The sequence below is a fragment of the Lepidochelys kempii genome, chromosome 7, assembly GCF_965140285.1.
Source record: "Lepidochelys kempii isolate rLepKem1 chromosome 7, rLepKem1.hap1, whole genome shotgun sequence".
Classification (NCBI taxonomy): domain Eukaryota; kingdom Metazoa; phylum Chordata; order Testudines; family Cheloniidae; genus Lepidochelys; species Lepidochelys kempii.
Window position 1 is genome coordinate 66,653,675 of NC_136386.1, and position 21,682 is coordinate 66,675,356.

General features: G+C 42.0%; 1 protein-coding gene across 1 annotated transcript in view; it reads left to right on the forward strand.

The window, feature by feature from the left end:
• ZMIZ1 (zinc finger MIZ-type containing 1) overlaps positions 1 to 21,682 on the forward strand; it is a 472,315-nt gene that overhangs the window by 159,317 nt on the left and 291,316 nt on the right. Inside the window, 1 exon segment of the mRNA XM_073353233.2 lies at positions 4,715 to 4,794. The gene's annotated coding sequence lies outside the window, so the exon portion shown is untranslated.

Sequence of the window (21,682 nt, forward strand, 5' to 3'; positions counted from 1 at the left end):
GGTCAAAGAAACCAAAGCCTTCTCTCCGACACCATCTGCGTAGCCATTCGTTGACTTCCACGATTCGACGCTCCCTACCTAGGCCTTTTCCTTCCACGGGGAGGATGGACGAGAACACCACTTGCGCCTCCAACTCCTTTATTCTTCTTCCTAGAGCCACATAGTCCGCAGTGATCCGCTCAAGGTTATAGTCATTTAGGAGAAAAGTACATAGTAAGCTGTTTTTAAGTAATATGTTACGGTGTAAACGTAAAAAGTGCAAATTTGATAGCATGGATAAGCCACACAAGTGTACACCTAAGGCAGCTTCATAATCACTGCCTCATTGTGTAATCTGCGCCTACAGAACCCTGTGCTCCTGTTGGAAGAGAAATTATGTAGCACATGGCTGTTGACGAAGGGTTCATTTATGCCTTTAGGGCACCAGCCCTCTGCTGGGAGGAGAAATAATGGTAAAGAAATAATGGATATAGAGCTATCACTGCCCTTAGTGGGAGCTCAGGGAAAACAGGTTGCCTCCCTGAAGCTCACAAGCATGCAGCAGGGTCTGCCCACAACTACAGGGAAAGAGACAGCCTGTGGCCCCTGTGCAGCCAGCCAGTTCCCTTGGCTGATGAATGGGGGGTATCTAAGCCTGTCCTGTTTTTAAGGTGTTGTACAGGGAGCACACAAAGGGAGCAGTGCTTGTGCTTTGGAGAGAGCACAGACTGATGATGCGCTGCTATACAGGAAAACACCCATGTGCATTTTGAAAGAAGAGTTAACGAGGTTAGTTAAATCAAATAAATGGTCTTATTACATCTATGCTGTGACAGGGCTCTTTGATCTATATCCATTATTTCTTTACCAGTATGGCACTTAAAATCTGTACCACTAGGTTCTTAGGCTTTTCTTCACTATAAAACTAGCAGACACTTCCCCCTTTTTAGGTGGGAGCTCTGTAAGGGCCTAAGAAATATGTAGAGAGTTTAAATGATGCTGAATATAAATTGCTACACCAAATTTTGCAGCAATAAAATTGCAAAAACTTTGCAAGCCTATAGAGGGCTCAGTTAACTAACTTATAACACAGTCTGCATAAAGAAGGTTATATTTGATGTTTAAAGATGCTATTTTGTACATATTTGTTTGTTTTCCTGAATACCATCGTACACTTGTGAGTTAAGAATCTTATTTAGGAAGTGTGTCTGTTGAATGCTTCCGGTGTGGGATACAACTATAATACCGGATACGGTGTTTATGAATGAGGAGGCAAAGCTTCTGGCACACTAAACAGTTCATTCTGGTATTAGGGGTATTCCTGATTTGAATGGTATCATCCATTTTAATGAGAATATTAGTGGAATCGGTAATAACTCTAAAACCAGAATGAAATTTTTAGTTGCACCCACAGTAATTTAGGTCTCAGTGAGACTGTGGTTGTGTGCTTAAGGCACATGTGTAAGTTTTTGCAAGTTTGGGGGCTAACTGAGGCCATTTTGGTTTGCCCGGGGTGGGAGGGGATGTGATTGTTCTTCTGGCTGAGGAAGAATATCTTGTGTTCCTCAGCAGTGACCTCTTTGGATGACTATGGAGCAGAGTTGCTTGGCTCTGAGAAGAAGTTTTGACCATCCTGTGTCAAAAGGCTGGTAGCTGTGATGTCGGACCACTGTATGTGAGAGGAAGGGAAAGTCTTCTTTTCTTGTGAGCCGCATCAGTAGTTTCAGATTTTAAGATCCAACACTGGTTTTCCACTGAATGCATCCAATGAAGTGAGCTGTAGCTCACAAAAGCTTATGCTCAAATAAATTTGTTAGTCTCTAAGGTGCCACAAGTCCTCCTTTTCTTTTAACACTGGATTGTGTCACTTCCCTATTTGTACCCTTTCACTGGCTTCCCTTGGCCTTCCAAGCTTTTGCTCAGCTCTTCTCCGGCTAAATCACTGCTTATTTCTCTCTGCTCACCTCTTTCTTTTTTTCCCTTCACAAGCCCCTCCTGTTTAAGAGCTCACTGTGTATCCTTCTCCCACTCTTGCCTTCAGACCTTCTTCCTTGCTGCCCTTTTGTGCTCGGAACAGGCTTTGTTCTAATCCCTCTTTAAAAAAACCCTGCTCCATAAGGCCTGACAATAAGCCACCGAGGAGATGCATTTAAATGAGAAATATGTTAAACTGGCCATCGTGCATGGTTTGCTCTGTGTGTGTCCTATGCACTCTCAAGCTATATTTTCCTTTCCCGTTGTTTACTCTTGCAGAATTGCTAATTACCAACCCCAAGTGTTCAAAAACCATGAGTTGGGCGCCCAAAATTGTGATTGGCTTAAAAGTCATTATACTTATAAACCGCGCGCTGTCACCCCACCCCGTGTTTTGGGTTCTTTTTATTTGTCTTGTGTTTTTCGAGCCTTTGGGGTGTGCACTCAGGTCACGTTTCTGAACTTTTCTGCACGACGATGGGGGCTAGAAATTGGACAACTGCCTTTCTGTTTCCGTTTTAAAAGAGATTTTCTTGTAATCACAGGATTCCAGGAGCTGAGGCTTAAAGAAAAACACGACATATTGTCAGACTCGTGATAAAATCACAAGAATTGGCAGACAACTCTGTTGTCTTTCCATCACCCCCACAACTTTCCTAGTCTGTATGTAATGTGTTGGTTATCCTTTCACATATTGATCTTAGACTGTCATCGCCTCAGAGCAGAGATTTTAGTCTTTTATAACTTGTAATGCACCACACATGCCTTTGGTACTAGAAATAATCTAATACCAAGTGCCTTGGATTTTAATGATTGAGCATTTCATAGTCAAGAAACTTTATTTAAAAAAAAAAAAGTCTTCTTTGGGTCCCATAAACTGGTTATTGTGCTCCCTCTGCTGGCTCTACAGGAGCAGCAGATATACACTGTCTTCTCCAAGCCATGATTGCATTGACAGTGCGGACATGCAAACTGGAAGCTTTGTGAGGAGAGATTGTCCATGTTCGTATAACACAGTTCCTCTTCACAGTGCACTGCTTATACAACTGCCTCACTGGAAGTGCAGTACTTACATGAAAGTGACCAGAAGGACTGAGAGAAGTTTGTGATACTGAACCAATGGACTGGTGATAGCGAGTGTCAGTGGGGGTATAGGATATGGGTAGCATGGAAGAGATGGGTTTGGGCCAATTTTTTAAAAATCGATGGAGAATCCATAATGTGGGATCATTAATAATGCTTAATGCTTTTCAGCCATAGGTCTGAAAGCACTTTAAAAAGGAAGGTCAGTAGAATCATTCCCATTTTACAGATGGGGAAACTGAAGACCAGAGAGGTGAAGTGACTTACCCAGAATCACACAGTGTGTCAGTGGCAGAACCTGAAATAGAACCCAGGACTCCTGACTCCTCTACTGAGTGGAACAAAAGTCTAAGCTCTAGTGGAAAGAAGTTAAAATTGTGGGGGGAGAGGGAAGGTATCTGTGGAAGGGAACAAATACATAATGGAGTTTTGAAGAGTTTATTGTATTGAAACTAAAAGATCAATTTTTCACCAATAGTGTCTGTCAAAATGCAGGCTTCTTAAAATGGTTATTTTTTACCTGGACAAGAAATACAGCCAAATCCGTTTTTGAGGCAGATTGTGTCTTTATGAAAATATACTTCTTTCAGTTGAGGATGCTGTTCTTAGCAAATAATTTAATTTTTAGCTTTTTTACTTTTTGTGAATTATCCATTAACAAACTAAATGCTCGTGCAATCCAAATAGGAAGTAATCATAACTTACATTTTTTCATTATTCTACATTTGTCATCTAACCCTGAATCTGGGTATTTTGCAGCATCTGAGTTGTTTCCTAACTCTCTGGTTTCAACTCCTAATAATTGATCATTAGCAGTTGCTGATTGACTGGACACTGAAATCACATGGGGTATTTTCTGCTTGGGAAGACTGGCTTTTCATGAACGTTCTTGCAAACAAAAAATCATTGTGTAAAAGTTAGTTGAAAATTAATAAAAAGGATTACAAACTGTGTTTGTGTGTGAACATTCTTCATTTTTTCTGCCCAGTATTCTCTGAGTTTTAGTGCCTATTAACAGGAGCCTATAAGGATATCTTGCTTGACTGCTGAGACAGCATGTAACAGAACCCATGTGCCAGTAAACATTCCCCTGTCCCTCCTTACAGTATTTCTTTTATGATTTAAACAGCATTTCCTAGAAGTCAAGGGGCCATGCCAAAGTAATCTGTAAATTTGCTTTGTTTTGCTTCAGACAGGGTAGTGTTTTGTGGTATTTTGTTATTTTGTCTCCTCCACCTAAACAAAGTTCAGGGTTGGATTTTTTTTTTTTAAACGATAGTTCATAACATTCAGCAAAGAGTCTCCATTAAGAGAATGAAAGAGAGTTCAGCATGGCATTTAACTGAAGAAAAAATATTTACCTTTTCAAGTTAATAAATCTAGATACTCACTTTAGTAGAATTCACTAACAGCTTCTCATCTTCATTTTACAGATGGGCAAACTTTGAGGTTCAAACTGACATGTGACATGTGAAATCTTGTTCACCCTAATCCCACAACGAAACAGTGGAATTGCTGGTTATAGAAGCTGGGGTCCCAAATCTTAATCCTTTGCCCCCACATCTTGCTTTTTAGAACTTTTAAAGTTCCATGAGTTTTTGTAGATCTGCCTTAGCAGCTTAAATGCTTCGTTGTACCGATGAGGATGTGTGGGTAACGCATCTATATTTCATTGTAGGAAAATGGATCGTGTTATGTGAAGGCACTGAGAAAATAGTCATCAGATCCTGAGAGGAAGAAGGCACTTGTGGAACTCAGGTAGGAAGATTTTTATTCTCAGTTGGTAAAATACCTATGGGCCTCTTGTCTTTTCCAGCCAGTGCATCATGGTTTATGCTTTAACTACTCATCTGGTTGCTATCAAGGTTCATCAGCTCTTTTGAGAAGCAGTTCAATTGATGACAATGACAAAACACTGCAAGCAAAGCCCTTGGTATAAACATTCATTGGCTACCTGGGTTTAATTCTGTTGATACTAATATACAGTACAAACAAATTACGCGTGCACTGGCCTTTCCAGCTGTAAAAAGAGAGCAATAGCATATTCTGCACGCTCCCAGTAAACATGCACTTATAATAAACAAACTAGCAGTCCCTTAGTAGAAATTCAACAGTAGTTTCAATGAAGTGGTGTTTAGTATTTATATCCAGGAGTAGTGAGAAATGAAAAGTACACAACAAGTATTTTTTTGTTTATTTGTTTTTGTCATATTTAGTTATTTCCTTCAAACTTGTTCTACTCTCTTTGTTTGGTTCAATCTATTTTTTGTAGTAATTAAAACCCATAAGATGATAGGTTGTTGTGCCTCTGCCTTTGGCATAGTTCCAGAGTACCTGAGTGGATTTCAAGTGTTTTTGCAGCGTGGTTCATGTTTTGTCTTATGAATCAACTGCCCCCTCACTTGCTATCATGGGGACCATTTCCACTTCAACTCTCAAGAATGCCTGTGTGGCACTGCGTAGGTGGGGAAATAACTTTAGGGAAATGTTTAATGTATTTTCAGTTGTTTTTAATGCAAATTAGCAGCTGGAAATAAGGAGGAGGTGTTAGTACCACGTGACCATCCAGCTTTCTGCAGCTCACCAGCCAATGGTGCAGGGATCATAATTTGAGAGCCCACTTTGAGAGGGATTGGCATTAATGATTGAATTGACTTCCCTTGTCTATTACTACCAATATTTCTCCCCAGCATTTCAGTGATACATCTTGGTGAGGTGCAGACTGTTGATCTGAAGCATTTCTTCATCAGTGTTTCTTCCCAGCCTCACCTCCAAACACCCCCTGCTCCCACCCACCTGCTTATTTCAAGAACCAAATGAGAAAAAACTGTTTGACCAATATTTATACGCCAGGAGGGGAGGAAGGAGGTTATAGTGTAAGTCTTGCTTCCAGCAGAAAATGCCATCCCAGTTTTGCCTCTGATAATTAGAAACATTTTTTACATGGCCACTGGAACCAGTTAGTGATGTGTGCCTGCCATTTGCTGTACTTTTTTACTGCAGTGCTGTCTTCCTTTTTTGTTTTGTTTTTTTTTCCTTTTAAACCAAGAAAACAGATATTCACTGGTATAGAACAGCATTTTATGACCCCCCTCTTCCTCCTACATCATGAATGATTACTTACAAATACTGATAAAAATGAAAGGCTATTATTCAAGCTTATGCTTCAAGTGATCTTTGGTCACACTTAGCAGAACTTGAATGGGCAAATCCATTCATTAACAGTACTAACAAAAACCAAACTGAAAAATGGGAAGACAAAAAAAAATAAAAAGGGAGACCAATGAATCAAGTCTTCATTGCTGGGGGGGAGACGTCTTAATTATTTATACCAAGAAATAGAATAGCACAGAACAAGAATGATAAACCTTGCTTTAGAATACCCTGGGAATATTTTTGTAGCAGTCTCCTAAAAGGTACGTTCGGGTTTGTGCCCTACATCTGAATATATGTCTAAAGACTTGACCCTTTCAGTATAAAATAATATGATGTGTCCAGCCATGGGTTAGAGAATTCAGCCAAATAATCTTTAAAAACAACCTTGTGTATGCTGCCCTGGCCATGGATTCTGGCTTCAAAGGAAAAATTTCCTTTTTCCATTCCATGAAGAAACTCAGGGGAAAGAAGTTCTTGGCTGTGCCTTCAGATCACATGGTTTCACTGCTGTAGAGCAGGAATGTTTGCTATGGTATTTCCGGAGGCTTCATAAACACAGAGAAAGAGCAGGTTTTTTATTTTTTGCCAGCAGAAGGACATTACAATCCGGGAGTGCTAAGAGCTCAAACGATGAGGGGTTTCTGTTATAAACTACACAAGTGTGCCTTAAAGTGCATGTTTTTAAAGAAAAATCAGAAAAGCAATGTCAGGCAATGTTTTTGTTGTTGCACTTGTGTGAGAGAATAAATCAGTTGTTATTGAAATTTGATTCTTGGGAAGCTAAATATTAACGCAAACCCCTCTGTTTAGATGCTCTTAACAGTTCACTTTTGACATGTGTCATTTTAAAAGGCATTCTGGAATCTGTCTTGATAGCTGTCATCTTGCAAACCGGAGTAATCGAAACAAAAGATGATCACTCAAACAAGGTTATAGAGAAGAGCCATTCCCTAAGTCTTGCTGTCACAGTGTAGAATCCCCAAGTCAAATTAGGAGAGCTTTGAATTAGTTCTGGCTCCTGGGATCCTGCAGTTAAGATTATGCAAACCTGCTCTTCCTCATTGTAAGAAGAGCACACATTCCTTCTGAGATTCTGTAAACACCAATCCAGACTGGGCTGTAGGATGAAGTGTGAGGGCCTCAATCTTCGACAAGATGGGGACCTTCCACTTGAGTGACACTAAACTGGGAGGAGAGGTAGATACGCTGGAGGGTAGGGATAGGATACAGAGGGCCCTAGACAAATTAGAGGATTGGTCCAAAAGAAATCTGATGAGGTTCAACAAGGACAAGTGCAGAGTCCTGCACTTAGGACGGAAGGATCCCATGCACTGCTACAGACTAGGGACCGAATGGCTGTGCAGCAGTTCTGCAGAAAAGGACCTAGGGGTTACAGTGGACGAGAAGCTGGATATGAGTCAACAGTGTGCCCTTGTTGCCAAGAAGGCCAATGGCATTTTGGGATGTATATGTCAGGGCATTGCCAGCAGATCGAGGGACGTGATCGTTCCCCTCTATTCGACATTGGTGAAGCCTCATCTGGAGTACTGTGTCCAGTTTTGAGCCCCATACCACAAGAAGGAAGTGGAAAAATTGGAAAGAGTCCTGCGGAGGGCAACAAAAATGATTAGGGGACTGGAACACGTGACTTATGAGGAGAGGCTGAGGGAACTGGGATTGTTTAGTCTGCGGAAGAGAAGAATGAGGGGGGATTTGATAGCTGCTTTCAAGTACCTGAAAGAAGGTTCCAAAGAGGATGGATCTAAACTGTTCTCAGTTGTAGCAGATGACAGAACGAGGAGTAATGGTCTCAAGTTGCAGTGGGGGAGGTTTAGGTTGGATATTAGGAAAAACTTTTTCACGATGAGGGTGGTGAAACACTGGAATGCGTTACCTAGGGAGATGGTGGAATCTCCTTCCTTAGATATTTTTAAGGTCAGGCTTGACAAAGCCCTGGCTGGGATGATTTAGTTGAGGATTGGTCCTGCTTTGAGCAGGGGGTTGGACTAGATGACCTCCTGCGGTCCCTTCCAACCCTGATATTCTATGAGTCAATGATTAGTGGAAGCTTTATAGCCATATCAATACAGCTTTATGCATGAGTGAGATTAGTGATGAAATTAGAGGCAAACATACTGGTCCCATTGTAATCGCACTATATAACATCGTGGCATTGTTTAAACTTCAAAAATATACCCGCTCTCAAGGACTGTGTTGAAACAGCATTACAAAATTTCATACTGTTAGATGCGTCTAGCCAAGGAAGAGCCATTTGCCCCAAGAACAGCAAACACAGCCTTCTTATAGAGGAAGTAATCTGCCTTCTGTTAAAAAGGAGTTCTCTGGACTTCTCTGAAAACTCTCCATATATTTTACTCTCTCATTAGTGCTGTTTGGATAATGGTAAGTATAATCCATGAAAAAATGGAAAGAAATGAAAAAATTTGATTAAAAATATTGCTGAAATTGTCAGGGTTTTTTTTTGTTTGGGGAAAAAAATAGATTTTAAAAAAACTAACTTTTTCAGTTTTCATTGAAATTAGAAAATTTTGAACAATTTTGTGAAAATACTCACCTTTAAAAATGGAAGGTCATTTTTCATAAACAAAAAATGCTTTTGACATGCTCCATTAAATTATAACATCGTAACTTCTAGAGGTCCCAGCAGAGGTCTAGGACACATGGTGCTAGATGCTACACATAGAAAGACTCAGCCCTTGTCCCGGCGATCATACACTCAGAAGAGGCAAGACAGAGAAAGGACAGGGAAAAGAAGTAGCATTACCCCCATGTCATGGTCGTGGAACTGAGGCAAGGAGAGATTAAGTGATTTGCGTGAGGTCAAAGAGGAAGTGTGGAGGCGAGTCTAGAATCGAGCCCAGAGCTCCTGCATCCCAGACCAGCACATTAACCACAAACTATCCTTCTCTGTTAAGCTTTTCTTCAGCAGTGAATGGATATTTCTGTTGAATGAGACTATCTTGGTCTGCAAGTCTCAGTGGCTTTATTGAAATTGGAATATTTTTCTGTTCCAATAAATTCTGGGATATTGATCACACCAGGTGCCACCTGTCTGTCTCAGCTATTAGCGTTGAACTCCTGTGACTGTGTCCAGGGTCCGTTGGGAAAGTCTGACAGAAGGGAATAAAGGATACTGAGTGGAGAAGAGCTGTAAATGGGGAAGAGAGGGAGAGGCAATCTGCAGGTGGGCAGGTGAGAAAACAAAACAAAACAAAAGGACAATAATGGATGACAAAGAAAAAGAAGAGTAGCAAAGGAGAAGAAGAAGTAGGAGCTGTGAGGGAGGAAAGGAATGGAAGAGATTAAGAAAAAAAAAAAAAGCAAAGCTCACAGGAGGAAAATATTACATGAAAGGCAGGAGACAGTAACCTGTATAGGGAGAAGTAAATGTACCAAACCTTGGGTCTCAAGGCTGCAGGAAGTGTGGGTGGGAAGTAACAGCAGTTCTGGGTTTTGGAACTGGAAATGGGTGTCATGCTATTCGTTTTCTCTTCCATTATTTTCCCCAAGACCAAATGGAAGTACAGCTCACAGCTCTACCTCTTATAATTCTATGTCAGCAAATAGGGTCTCATTAGGTCTTCCTGCAGCGTGCACCATTGGATGAGTTGAATCGTTAAGGCGAGCGTTAAGGGATCATGTGATAACATCACTGTTAAAGATCAGTGATCAAAAAAGAGACTCAAATAATCATGTATGTATTATGTTAGAGAACAGTTAGAAAATCCCACATGTCACTCTGGCCTTCTGAGAGGCTATTTTTAGCCACAGTATGCTGGTCAGATCTGTGGGTGTTTGGAAAGATCTACAGGCATAGTAGAGGGCTTGGGTCAAATTCTCTTCCTTGATAAACAGATGTTTCTTATCTCTCCTCCCCTCTACCATCAAGAGGTCACCACAGCAGATGTGTTTAGCTGTTCCTGTAGATTGGTCCCTGAAAAGCAATTGACATGTTCAGGAAATGGAAATGGTCCAGGAATGCCTTTAGATCAGAAGAGTTCTCTCCACACTCAGCGCAGGCTGCAGGTTATATTCAGTGACTTTTCGGCTTCTGTTGGGTACTTTAGCCTGGTTTAGAGGAAACTATAGGGCTTGTTACACTTACTTATCAAGGCTTTATCCTCTAGCACAGTGGTGGTCTGCGGACTGGTGCCGGTCTGCGCGCCCATTGGAAAAAAAAAATTGCCAGTCCCCCACATCAGATAGCTTGAGAAACACTGCTCTAGCAGCTGTACCATGGTTGTGAGGCTAAAGAAACTGGATGCCATATTTTACAGCCCACCACTAACTAGTCCTGCTCTGCTTTTCCTGAGTGTAGCTTGAAATGAAGAAAGGGAAGTCTCCTTGCCTGAGAAGGGACTAAAGTTCCTCTTTGGAAGGGGAACATGGCATACAAGGCAATCTCAGTGAATTAATATTCAGTTTTACTTCAAAGCTCTTGATTGGCCTGTAAAAGTCATGCCTAGTTTGTCCTCTGAGACATCTCAAGAAAGAGACAGTGTCTGTAGGTTTGTCATGACCTAAGAAATAGAAGCCAACAACAGGCAGGTTTGCAGGTCAGAAAGCTATGTAGTTCCTGTAACCTGAAGAGCAGTTTGCACCTGGGCTGTATTCCCTTTGTACACAGTGACTGTTTTGGAAGTGTTCTCTTGAGTTAATTAAATTTTGTAAATTTAGACAGGCTGCAGGAAGCGCTACCTTGGGCAGCAGTGTTAGCACATCTGGTTTGTTAGCCTATCTTGCTTCAGTGTTTGAAACCCATAAGTTTGGGTTGATGCCTGCACTGAATCTAAAAATGGGTAGGTTTTTTAATGTTCTATTTTTTTTCTGGGTCTTATCAACCTGTTGCAAGACTACTCACCTGACCCTAGTGGAGTTTCATTTAGGGATTGGAAGTGTGCACCATAGTTTTCCTTCATACCCCTAAGGATTTTCAGTTGAGGAATCCAGAGAAAACTACTGGGTCCTGAGTCATAAAAATCATATGAAGGTTATTGGTTGCCTCTGTTAGACTGGCATAGACTAGAACGGGAATACCCATCGGTCTGTGACTAGAGAAGCCAGGTGACAGAAAAACAATCTACAGGTAAAATGACTCCTTAAATAACTGTAGTCTTTTACATGTGAAACAAATCCTGTCTTAACCAGGTTAAATATAAGTGTGCCAGAACTTTAAGTATATATTTCCTTCAAAAGAAAAGCTTGATACAGAGGAGAAATGTGTTTTCAATTCAGAATTATCTGCGTATACTAGGTTTTTCTAAGTGAACACACAGAAATATAGAGAAATACGCAACTAACGGTGTATCAGATAGAACTGAATAAACCTTTATTAACCTTATACTTGAGCTGTCTTCAAGGCTGTTGTGCTGTCACATGTAACACCCTCTTAAATGCCTAACTGGAAAAAAAGACAATAACATAACTTTTTAGATAGTGCAAACATTTGTATGAGTTTCATTTCCTGGAGGTAAAATGTCTCAGTGCTTTCCCTTGTCTCTTAGTTTATCTTGCCATTGTCTGAGAGCTGTGTCTTAGTGGGAACACCAAAGGGAGTTTCTGCAGCTCATTTTCATTTAACGGAAGTTTATTTTTCGGAGGCTATTTTTCATACACAGACTTAGCCATCCAAAGTCATCTTAAGCCCTCTAAGCCTTTGTAAGGAAATCTTGTATACGGTAGACCAAAGGGATTCACAGTTGAAACTAACTTTTCACGAGCTATACTTTCCTCATTGAATTTCACAGCAATTGGGAAAGATGGAGCTTCACTGTAACGCAAAGTGAGCAGAATAGGTTCTATTTTTGACCCTGCGTTCTTAGAACTGTCGAAGTTATACCGACATAACTGCACCAGGGTAAACCCCCTAATGTAGACCCGCTATGTGCTGATTCCATACTGGCTGGGATAAATTATACTGTGTAGCACTTCCACATCAGGGATTTGTGCTACGCAGGTGCAAAAAGAAAAACTCAGTGTAGACAGGCCCTTAGTTTGGTGTACCTTCCTCTGAAAATAGGGCTTCTTGTGGGGTGTTTTTTGTTTCTGTTTGGGTTTTTTTTTTATCTGCCCTGCTTTAAAGAAGACTGAATAAGAGCAATTTTTCAAATACTCTATCATCATGTAACCTTTCAGGATGGTTATTGCTGTATCCTGTACTAGAAAACATTTTATTTTGCTATGGAGAAGATCCAGGCATATTTTCATGTCCTTTTAAAGGGTGTTAGTGTGCATTTTTTCTTTGTGTGCAGAGAAATATTTCCAAAAGAAATAAGATACTGCCCACATCTTTATTTTTTTCTGCTATATAAAAACAGTTTATTGGCTAACTGGCTACATTTTTACTTTTTTTCTTAATCTTTTTTATCTGTTCAGAGTGTTCTTCCAGCTATCAGAAATCTATTGTCCTAGGGGTCTTTCATAAGCTGTTCTAGCAATTGGCATGTTTTAGAGAAATGCATGTCGAAGGGATAATTGGGTAGTATGACTTGTGTGGCATATGTTTCTATAAAATTAAACAAAAATAAACAAAATTAAATTATGTATTAAAAGCATAATACAAACACATGGACTAGATTCTGGATGCTGAAATGTACTTCTGTTCACACCACCTTTATACCATATAAGCTTTGATACACGGGCACATTGCGAGTTCAATCTTAACTCTGAATTTCCTTCCCTTGTGTATATCTAGAGATGTCTCTTAACCTTACTTTAATCTTTTTTTTACCTTTAATCTTTTTTTAGTTACTTTAATCTAGTTTGTATTCTTAAATTTCCTCAAGATTTATTACAATAATATGTACAAATGGGAGGGAAGCGGGAAATCATTTGAAGTGCACATTAATTATCTGTTCATGTAAATGCTGGTTAATGTCATAAAGATATGTAAATTGCAGTTTTTCTATTTATATAATATACACTTACACATACAAAGTGCTATGTAATATGGCTACACATGTGAATGGAAGAGAGACAAGGTTGGTGAATGTACATAACTGATTTAACATGTGAATGTAATTTAACATATGAATATAATTGATTTCAACTCAAAGTAGATCAGCTGTTTGTTAAAAATGTCTACTTTACCCCATAGGATTTTCAAAGGACACTTTTTGAGTTAGCGAGACATCAAACGTCCCCACATACAAAAAAATCCCTTTTTTGAAATCTCCTAAATGAACATAAATAAAATGCGGCTTAAAAATGGTAACAAGAAAAGATCATGTCGTCTTGATGGTTTATTTGCACAAGGCAATTGCCTCTTACTGGTTTCTACCCTGAAACATATGCAGTATAAAGCCAAAAATAACAACCAACGTTAAAAATTGTACTTTACAAATGAGGTAAGAAGAGGTGTGCATGTGGAAGCAACAGTTTTGAAAGTTGCTGGACTAGACTGGATTGGACCTATTGTCCATCTAGTCTCCAGTATCACCAAATGCTTTGGACAATATGCAAGAAACGTTGTGTTAGGCAGATGTCAGATAATCTGCCTCCTATGTTAGGTGTCTAGTACTCCCTAATAGTTACTTAAAGATCAGTTTGATTCCTGAAGCATGACATCATGTGGCAGAGAGTTCCTCTGTCTTATTACACATTAAAAAACAAAAACAGGCAAAAAGAATAAAAAAGTTAAGGTATTGGAAAGGGAGAGGAAGGAAGGGGGCAGGGATGGTAAAGGAGAATGACATCTTGATTTCCATGAGCCAGAACTTAACCAAGGATTTCCAATAAGTCAGGCCAAATCTTTTCAAATATGTCTGAAGCCCCATTTCTCTGAAATGTTACCTGCTCTTTAGCTGCCAGATTAGCCAAATTGCTAAGCCAAACTCCTATCCCTGCAGGCAGTCTGCTCTTCCTGCTGAATAATGTGGCATTGGGCTACAAGGAGTGCTCTGGAGAACCAAGCTTTCTGTGAATTGGAGAGTTGCAAAGATGATGGGATATATTTAGGACCTCCCAAATTCATGGTCCATTTTTGTCAATTTCATGGTCATAGGATTTTAAAAATAATCTGTTTCATGGTTTCAGCTGTTTACATTTGAAATCTCGCCATGTTATAACCATGGGGGTCCTGACCCAAAAGAGGGTTCTGTGGGGGGTCACAAGGCTATTGTAGGGGAGTTGTGGTATTGCCACCTTTGCTTTTGCACTGCTGCTGACTGAGGTGCTGCCTTCAGAGCTGGGCAGTCGGAGAGCAATGGCCAGTGCAGACGTGAGGGTCAGATGGTATTGGAGGGGGTGGCAGGCAGGACCAGCCTTACAGGTGGGCGACTGCTAAAGGCCTTGTGGTCAAGGGAGTACCGCGGTTCCTCCCCCACCCCGAGAATGCCCAAGGCCCCTTTGACCCCTGAGTGCAAGGCCTGGAGCCGGGGAGGTGCAAGGCTGGAGGCAAGGGCACCAGAGCCTTTGTAGAAGTGAGGGGGGGTCCCACTGGTGCCAGAACTGAGGAGGGCTGGGGGCCATGCTCCCCACTTTTTAACATGGGTGTAGTTTGGGGGATGGAAGGTGTTCCCCCCTCCCCCCGCCCCAAACTGCCACCTTGGGCAGGCATAGAGCTGATCACTGTTATCAGTTCCTCTGCCATGAAGTGTAGCCCCTCCCAGTGCCACTCTGCGTTTGACTGAGGCTTGCAGTTTGGGGGGGGGCGCGCAAAGCTGCCCCTTGTCCCCCCCAAACTAAGCCCATGTTAAAAAGTGGGTGACATGGTCCCCTGGATGATGCCACTCCCCCATTCTTGTGCCATTGGCTGGGGTGCCCCAGCCGGGGGCTTTTGCTGTAAGGTGGGCTCCAGCTGCTCGTCCCAGCTGGGCTGGGGAGGGATGGGACTTCCTCTTCTCCTGCAGGGTCTGCTCCCAGGGCCAGGTCAGACCCCCCCCCCCCGACCCCGCTGGGAACCCCCCCTACCCCCCTTGCTGCATGAAACTTCGTGGCTTCTCCCTGTGCAGTGACCTGAGTGATGGGGCAGGAAGTGGGACAGGGATGCAGAGCAGCCTCTGCAGGAGAAGAGGAAGTCCCATCCCTCCCTAGCCCCGTCAGGACTAGCAGCTGGAGCTCAAGGCATGATAGCAGCCCTGGTGGGGGCACCTTCAGCTCTGCCCTGATTTCACAGGAGAGATCAGATTTCACGGTTCATGACACATTTTTCATGGCCATAAATTTGATAGGCCCTAGACACATCCCAAAACACAGTTCAGGGCCATACGTTTTAGGAGGGCTCCATTATATTATTCCTTCTGCCTACTTCTGTTCTGGTACAGTCTCAAAACATGAGCCCATGAGGCTCTGGGAGACCCACAGGCCCTATTAATTTTTGTTTTCTTTCTCTGACACCCCCACAGAATTGCCTCAATTCTGCAATATTCTGTTTGCAATGGGGTGACCAATACTGCACAGAGTACAGTAGGTGTGACTGCACCATTGATTTCCATAGTGGCATTATAATACTTTCTGTATGCACCTCCATTCCAGTGTGATATGAGATATTTCATTCTCCATACTCATTCCACCTTTGGTCTCTCTGCTGAGACGACCAGTAGGGCTGCTAAATAGGGTGTAGTTTTTCTTTGTTTGGTCATATTGATTCCTGCCCACTAGGAGCTGGCCTGAGCCCATCGAACATCTGTCATATGGTAATGCCTTTCAAACATTAGCATCCTGGACCTGGTTTGAACTGATGACCTAGAGGTGAAATGCTCCTTATTTCCATTACTAGTCCCCAGAGCCATCTCCTCCTTCCCATCCCTATACCCACAGCTGTTTATCTGCTGCCTTAGCTCTTGCAGCTCCCCTGAAATCCCCAGAGTGTCAGTGGTCGCTGTTTCTTCCATCTGCTGTCTGTAGAGGCACTAGTAAGCCTCAGCAAGCTTTTCTCTTATCAATCATGCAGTAGTAGCATTTGGAGCACTTCAGTGTCTATGCACTGGCAGGCAATAGAAAAGAAACAGGCTCGGAATAGTCGGGAGCAGTTACACAGGAGATCAGGACATGAAAGGGTCTGTCAATAGTAGGAAACTGTGTGTATGGGGAGGGGAAAATATTATGTCCCGGTGAGTGAGTGGACTAGGACAGTACTAATGAATGAGGAGGCAGGGAGCAGTATTAAAGAGGAAAAGGCCTGATTATTCCAGATGTAGGCTTGCCACCACAAATGGTTTTCATTCCCTGTCTTTGGCTTCAGTGCATTTTCACCTGTTCTTTAGAATACTACCAAAATACACACTTTTTCTTTAATTTGTCCAGGGTATTTTCTCTCATACTTAAAGCTGCTTCATTATGAGGGAGGTGAGTAACCTAATGTCTAACTGGGGAATGAGAAGAGAAATTAACCTAAAATACAAGTTTAGAAACCCACAGAATTCCACAGGGGAAAAGGTTTGCTCTTGATCTCAACCCTCTGCCCCGACTACTTTCTGTAACGAATGCCCTTGCTTGTCTGTTAGCAAATGTTCACCGCTGAATTATACATTGGTAATAGGAGAGTACTAGACTAGAATCCCTCAGTGCCAGTAGTTATGAAAAAAGTTAAAGGTATGCAATACTCATCTAGAAACAGGACTTAATGTCAAAACCAAACTGAAAAGCCAGAGTTTGTGTATTCAGCTTTGGAAAACCATAGCACAGCGAAGCCTGCGAGCCACATCCTCAGTTGCCATGAATTGGCCTACTTCAGGAGGTTTAGCAGCAGCTACATGTATTTACGTCAGTTGAGTCTCTGTCCCTACATACGTGGCTGGTAATTCTTGGGAAATTTCCCAATGTTACTAGCAGTGGGGGATTGCCAACGTAGAGAAGATGTGTGCATGCGAGAGAATGTGCATGCAAGTTTGTGTGTGTGTGTGAGAGAGAGAGAGAAAAGTTTGAAACATTTAGTGAAAGCTAGACCAGTCTAGTTTGTTAATGAAATAACAAAATGCTTCCTCAGCACATTTCATACCAACTCTTCTGTAACTCGATTCAATGGTCCTCAAATTATTTCTTTCCTCCAAAGTTTTTCTGTGTCGCACACAAACCTTAATGCATCGCTGGTACTAACTCACTTGCTGTTTAAAAAGTAATTTTTCCATTTAGCCACTATCCTTAAAAAGACAATATCAACCTTAATTAGTTGTAAAATTGCTTTTATTAAACTAACTTGGGGGATTGTATCTGTGCTAAAGACAGAACTGAATAATGATTTGTCTCATGGAATTAATTTGAAATTTCAGCAGCATTGAATAATATTTTAGTGGCAGCATAATCCTGTACGTTTCATATTAAGTCTGCAGATAGTGCTGCTACTAAAAGAACCTTAAAGTAGTTAAATGACACTATACCACAGTATTACATTCAGGTCATTAGGAGGCATTTTATAGGATTGAGGATATTTGGCAGAATGTCAAGGGTGAGTTGTATAAACTGTGTTTACTTTGCCTCTCCAAATACATAGATTAGAGGTTTTATAAAAACAATTGCACCTAACGGACCAAAGCGCTTTCTCTGCCTCAGCCCAGAAGATCATCTGTCTGCTACTTGTACCTCTAAGTAGCACGCGCACACACACACACGAACGACACGGGAAATAAGAAACATGGCCACTTAGATAGATAGTTCAGCTGCTAGATGACATAATTGGGAAAACCTGGATTTGAGAGATTTTCAGATCCAGACCAGTTTTACAAAATATCTGCTTAAAGATTTTTTCTGTTGAGGTCAAGTGATAATTCTACATTTATTGAGAGTTTCTCTGATCTAATCTAAGCAGTCAGTGACTAGGTGCATAGTTGAAGATTTGGTCTTCCTATAAAGCACCAGATATTGTCAAGGTTCAGAACAAAGGCCAGGACTTTCAAACATACAAGGCTAAATTTGGCTTCCTTATGAGGAGATTTTGAAAGGCACAAAGGGCAATTAGGCCCCCATTGCCTATTGAAAGCACAATGGGAACTGGGCATCTAGCTTCCCTTCATGCCTTTGAAAATCTCCCTCTAAATTCATATTTAGACAGCTTAATCGGTGTGGTGATTTTTCAAAATGCTGAGCCCCAGAATCTCCTATTGACTTCAGTGAGAGATGTTAGGTGCTCAGCAGTTTTGAAAATTGAGCTACTTATTTACCTTGGTCTCAGTCAGGGGTGGGCAAACTTTTGGCCCGAGGGCCACATTGTGGCTGCGAAACTGTATATGGAGGACTGTGCTTCCCCAAACAGCCTGGCCTTTGCCCCCTCCCACTTCCTGCTCCCTGACTGCTCCCCTCAAAACTCCCGACCCATCCACCCCCCTACCCCGCTCCTTGTCCCCTGACTGTCCCCTCCCGGAACACCACCCCCTGTCCACACACCCCATCCCCTGACTGACCCGACCGCTATCCACACCCCTGCCCCCTGAAAGGCCCCGCCGGGACTCCCATGGCTATCCAACTCCCCCTGCTCCCTGTTCCCTGACTGCCCCCCCGGGACTCCCTGCCCCTTATCCAAACCCCAGCCCCCTTACCATGCCGCTCAGAGCAGCAAGACTAGCAGCTACGCTGCCTGGCAGGAGCCAGCCATGCTGCCCAGAGCGCTGGTGGCATTGTGAGCTGAGGCTGCGGGGGTGGGGGAACAGCGGAGGGGGCGGAGGCTCAAGGGCCGGGCAGGACAGTCCCGCGGGCCGTAGTTTGCCCACCTCTGGCCTAAGTAGATAGATTCTGTACAGTATGGCAACTCTGTTTCCCTCTTGCTACATTCCATGTGATTGGAAATTTTTTTAAACGTCAGGAGTGGTGCTGATGGCTTGTCAATCCTATAAGCAGTGCATAGGATGCTGGTGGCTGAGAAGGTTGCAGCCTAAAGGAAGTTGCAATAATAAATTAGAAGAATGAGATAAGGTAACATTTAAAAAGTTCATATTTTTTAATGTGATGGCAAGATCTTGCCACCCAAGCCCATTACGTGGCTTAACCTCTGCAACAGAACGTGGCAAATTTGCATGACCTGTCAAACGTGTGATTCTTGCCAAGCATCTGTAGTTTTTGCTAATGTTTTGCTGTACCAAGAACAGAATACAGTGTAAGCTGTGATACTATATAATGATCACCATTAAAAAGTCAGCATTTACCAGCAGCTAGCACACCTGAATGTCTGAGACACTGCATTCTCCAAATGTAATGGAGGTGGTGGTATCTTAGTATAAACCTATATTTGAAACTAATAACAGCTGTTCAGTGTTGCTAGAATTGAATATGATGTAAAGGCAAGAGGATGTGGGCAGGGTGTTGTGTGTGAGGGCTCTGACTTTTGAATGCATTCTCCCACCCCCTTCTCTGTCCAAAATAGCCTGAATCTTTTGATTTTTAGGATACATTGCAAAACTTATATTCCCCCACCTAGAACATATGGATAGGTGTCCTTTATTAGGATTTGTACAAATCTAAAGAAATTAAATATGTTGTTTGTTTTTGTGTGTAACTGGGAAACCTAGGATTTGATCACGTTAATGATTTGGGTTTACAAATGGATTAAATTCACCCATGTCAGAGTATCATGAATGGCCTATGCACCACGTAGACACTTGTAACAGAAGTTAAGTAGGACTTAAGTGATAAATAGATTTAGTCCTGGCCCTCTGCACAGAGGTAATTTCCACCCAAATCAGAGCAGATGGTCATTTCACAGTTTTGGTGATGGTTTAAAAGTAATCAGCCTTCATTTTAAAATGGGCAGCATGACCTTAGCTTCCTGCTCCATGTTGCTCTCATGTTGGATGGATTTTTGAAGTGAAAGTCAATGGGTGTTTTTTCAGAAATTTCCCTAGATAGGCAGATCTCAGGTGGAGATGGTCTAGGAGGTTGGTGACCTAGGAGGCTGGTGATTAATCACCAGCTGTCATTTTTGAGTAAAAATAGAGAACTTAACACATTCATTGTAAAACTTAAATGTAAGAAAGGTGTCAGCATAATGATCCCTTAGGAAAAAATAGGGCAAAATACATAATAATCTGATGTTGTTCCCTTTATTGGATAAATGAATATTTCCTGTGTTTGTTTCAAAATGCAAATGGGGTGACCAGAAGCTGCTATTAGATTGGGTGATATTTTTTAAGTGGATTTTTAAGTGGGTTAAGTGTAACATGATGTTACACTAGCCCAGCGGTTCTCAAACTGTGGGGTTGGAAACCCAAAGTGGGTCACGACCCCCTTTTAATGGGGTCACCAGGGCTGGCTTAGACTTCCTGGGACCTGGGGCTGAAGCCAAAGTCTGAGCCCTGCCACCCGGGGCTAAAGCCTGAGCCCCACTGCCCAGGGCCAAAGCCGAAGTCCAAGGGCTTCAGCCCTGGACAGTGGTGCTCAGGTTACAGGCCCCTGGCCTAGGGCTGAAGCCCTTTGGCCCTGGCCCCATCCCAACCAGGGCAGCAGGGCTTGGATGGGCTCAGGCTTCGGTCCCCACTCCTGGGGTCGTGTAGTAATTTTTGTTGTCAGAAGGGGGTCACAGTGCAATGAAGTTTGAGAACCCCTGCACAAGCCTGAAATAAAGTTGGGGACCTTCTGTTAAACCTACTCCTGCCTGAAGGACACAGGCACACCTCAGGGAAATAGAAGTAGCACACACTTCAGGCTGGGCAGAAACCTTAACCCTGTGCCGCCCCAGGCGTTTAATGCTTGCTTTTACTTGCTGAACATCACCATGCCAGTTCAGTTGCCCTTACAGCATGTCTGTGGCAGGACGAACTCCTGTTTTCACATTTTGTAGTTAGGGTTCGGATGATCCAGCCGCTGAAAATTTCAGTCAAAGCAGGAAATAATCTTGCCAGTCCCTCTGATGGTAAATAATTGAAAATTATTTCTCCCCCTAGTTCACTGGAGGCAGATATCTGGAATACAAACTCCTTTGGCATTCTGTGACATGCAATTTCACCCATCATGGGTTGTTTGGATAGACTAATTTTGAAACAGTGTTGGCCTAGTATTTGGTCTGGAAACTTGCCACACTGTGCTTAAATTCCCTTGTCTGACTGTTAAAACTAGATTTTAAATGAAGCTTGAGTGCAATAAACTAAACCAGCTACACCTACAGCTCATTAAGCCCTTATGAGTGTTAGGGAGGTAGTGAGCATAGCACCGCTGATAACAAACGCAAATGTCTATATAAGATTATACATATTTAACGGGCTTTGCTACTTATTACAGAGTCAATTGGATGCTTCTTTATGTAGATACGGAGAGGGTAGCACACATGCCCTGTGCTGGCTTGGTGAAATTTGTTGACTATGCTGTCAGTTTAGTTTATCTTTATTTACAGATCAGTGGATAGTGCATTGCTCTGCTGGCATCCAAGAGATTTCTAACATTTTATCTGTAAGGCTCTTAGGCAAAAAAGAAAAAAAAAAAGGAAAGTGTTTCTAAGTGAAGTTGCTAAATAATTTAAGATCATATGTTTATATAATTAAAGCTTTTTCCAGGCAATATATAGAGGTTTATGTAAGAAACTGGGAATTATATCATGTTGTCATAT